The sequence below is a fragment of the Marmota marmota genome, unplaced genomic scaffold, assembly GCF_001458135.2.
Source record: "Marmota marmota marmota unplaced genomic scaffold, marMar, whole genome shotgun sequence".
Lineage (NCBI taxonomy): Eukaryota > Metazoa > Chordata > Mammalia > Rodentia > Sciuridae > Marmota > Marmota marmota.
Genome location: NW_026000016.1, coordinates 11,156,598 through 11,159,817, shown reverse-complemented (window position 1 = coordinate 11,159,817; position 3,220 = coordinate 11,156,598). Strand labels below are relative to the sequence as shown.

The window sequence follows — 3,220 nt, the reverse complement described above, 5'->3', positions numbered from 1 at the left end:
TGTGACTCAAACTGTTAGCACTTCCTTTCCTCTGGGATCCAGCCTGTTGTGGCCTCTTTAGTGTTAGTAGTGGCTGCGCAGAACCTTGCCAAGTCCTTAGCAACCCATTCATGAGCACCATGGGGCATGGGAGGTGCGCAAATGAGAGGCTAGTCAGCGGGGCAAAGTGGCTCCCCCCTACCAGCACCTTCCCAGCTACCCTGCTGTTTATTAAACAGCCCAGTAAAGAAAGCGTGGAGGGGTGGGGGGAGCAGTCCTCCCTTTTTCACAAGTTGCCAGAGTGATTTTGTCCCAGTATTTCAGCCTGGAGGTGGCTGCAAGAGGAATAATGAAGCCAGACGTGCCAAATGGACACGAAACAGTGATTCCACAGTGGATATTTCTTTGTAGTTAGGTCCTTTCTTTATGGGCATGAACACTGAACTTGAGTTTATTCGAGTTGAGGATTCCAGAGATCCACTGGATCAAGAGCGGGGTCTAAACGGATGAGACGAAAGCAGTTTTACTTCAGTTTTCTTCAGGATGAGAAACATCAGATACATGAACAAACTGGCTAAACATCATATACGTGATCAAACTGACTAAAATCACATTGTTTTATCATTAGCTATTTACTAATGATGCATGCTTGATGGCTGCAGCAATGGAGATATTGAAGCAAAAATTGTCGGTATTTTCACACACACACACACACACACACACACACACACACACACACACCCTAAAAGCAGCTACATTTTTACAGATTAGCTGCTTAACTGCTAAAGTGGTAAAGGGCAGTTAGGCTTAATTAATGTGAATTTAGCCCCGTAAGTTAATAAACTCTCCCATGGGGGTTATGAACTGAGGGGGTGAAAGGAAGTTGTCTATTTAATAGCTAATGAAATGGCTCCTGCTTTTTTACAGTAGTATCATTTAATAGCTCTTGAATGCTAATGATGAAACACCACTTTTAATTCTTTTGTTTTGTTCTTTATTTTCTAAAAAGCTTCTTTTTTAATCAAAAAGATTGAAGACAATTCTTTCTTTTTTTTTGCTCTGTGAAATGAACAAAAGCAATTCATTACCTTTTATAGAATATTTGAGTTTTTTTTTCATTTTTGACTTAACTACATATTATTTCCCTTGTTGCCTATAACTCAAACAATAAATACAATCCTTATTGGATTTATTGGATTACCAAGGCTGTGACTGTGTTGCATACTGATTTTGAACTATTATTTTAGCTAAGATGAACATTCCACAAAGAGCATAGTGAAAGCCCAGGTTCCCTGGCCCCTGGGACCATTTTTGGTAATGACTGAAGAGGTCAGGAAGCATCAGTGACTTTGGGTTTCTTTTCTTTCTTTTTTTTTAAAAAAATTTTTTTAGTTATAGATGGACATAATACCTTTATTTTATCTTTATATGGTGCTGAGGATTGAACCCAGTGCCTTCCACGTGCAAGGCAAACACTCTACCACTGAGCTATAGCCCCAGCCCAATGACTCCGGGTTTCTGTACTTAATATTTCAAAAAATTAAGAAGCTTCCTAATTTTCTACTGAGCAGGGAGCTTAAAACATTTTGCATTAAAATTCAGTTGAATTTTCTCTTCAAAATCACTTTAAAACTTTTTTTTTTTTTACAGTACTCTACTAAGATGAATTTAAATGTAGTAAAGTGAAAAAAAATCTAAGGTATAAAGTGTGACAACTTCATATGTATGCATGCAGCCATGTGACCATCACACATTTCCATGTTTTTTTTTTTTTTTGTCAATGTCAGGTTTAATAACAAAAAAGAAAAGGGTCGCTCATCAGGTGGCCAGATCCTTTCTCATTCATATTCCCAACCCCCAGATCCTTTCCTAGCCTCATAAGTTTGAATACAGTTATAGTTAGTTGGGTCAAAGACTGACATGAAGAAACATCATCCCTCAAAGATATTTATTATAGTTCAAAAAAGGAGGCAAAACTCAGCACCTTTTTCATTACCAAAAAAAAAAAAAGTAGAAAAACTTGATAAGAAAAAACTAAATTGCTCTTAAAGCTGGAAAGCAGATCTTAATTCTTCCACATGAGTAGATACCCTCATAACCACAAGCTGAGTTCACTACTCATTCCCTCTCCAGCTCTTCTTGTGGCTTTTCTTAGACCTTTCAGGAGATTTTGAATGGCTCCTATGTCTGTGACTTCGGTGATGACCTAGGGACTTGGAGCCAGATCTGTGTCATGGATCTCGGGACCTGCTCCGGTGAAGTCTTGGACTGTTGCTCCGATGGATGCCTTTCTCGGTGGGGTGAGGGGCTTCGTCTTCTGGGAGACAGACTCCTACACCTCCTATAGAGCAACGTTGGAGAGCGACCAGCTTGTCCAAGTCTCTTAGCTTCTGCGGAGGTGGCAGATGATGGCCCTCTTTCCAACTTCTCATCATCTTCTTTCTCCTCACTGGACTCCACATCATCCATGTCCTCTTCTAGAGCACTAACTCGAAGTTCCAGTTGCTCAGCTCCCTCTAGCACATGTTTCTGTAGCCGGGGCAAATGATATCACAGACTCTCACTGTGCAACAGTTCATCAATAAATTCATCCACAGACATCGGTTCGAACTCCCCATTTCTGTCTGGCTCTAGATTCTTGGATAGTGATTGTACAGAGGCTGCAAGGACTTGTGCGATCCATGGCAGTGCCTGTCAGTCCCATGTCAAGTGCCCCCGACATGCGCACAGACTTGAAGTCTTCATTTTTTATAAATCCTACAGTGATATCCTTTTCAAGTTGAATCTGAAACATCTTCAAGGTTAAACATAAAAAGGGAGTTGGTTGTGTTTCCACCATGGACGCCACCCACAAACGGTAACTCCATGGCTTTATCCACTACGATTCAGCGGAAGTCCAAACGCTCTTCTTTCCAGTACTTAGACTCATAGATTCGTGTCCGAATGATCTTCTCCACTAAATACTAAGGGTCGGTTCCATGGAAGCGATGCGCATCCTTCACTGTATGGTTCGCCGTTTTAGAAGGTGTTTAGTTCTGTTTCCGGCGGGTCCTTTAATGCGTCACATCCGGTTTAAAAAAAATTGAAAGGGACGGAGAAAGGTGAAGGAGATCTCTTTAAACTGCTTAGGCGACCTTCCATGTTCTTTAGCGGAGTGTGGTTCTAGTCTTTTAAGACAGTTTTTTTTTTTTGGGTTTTTTTTTTTTTTTTTAATAGCATGGCACTTAAAAGTGAGTCAAAA

General features: G+C 40.6%; 1 pseudogene; it reads right to left on the bottom strand.

Annotated features, from left to right (window-relative positions):
- Positions 1–1,918: 1,918 nt before the first annotated feature.
- Positions 1,919–3,008, bottom strand: LOC107140253 (annotated as a pseudogene).
- Between the last annotated feature and the right edge of the window lie 212 nt (positions 3,009–3,220).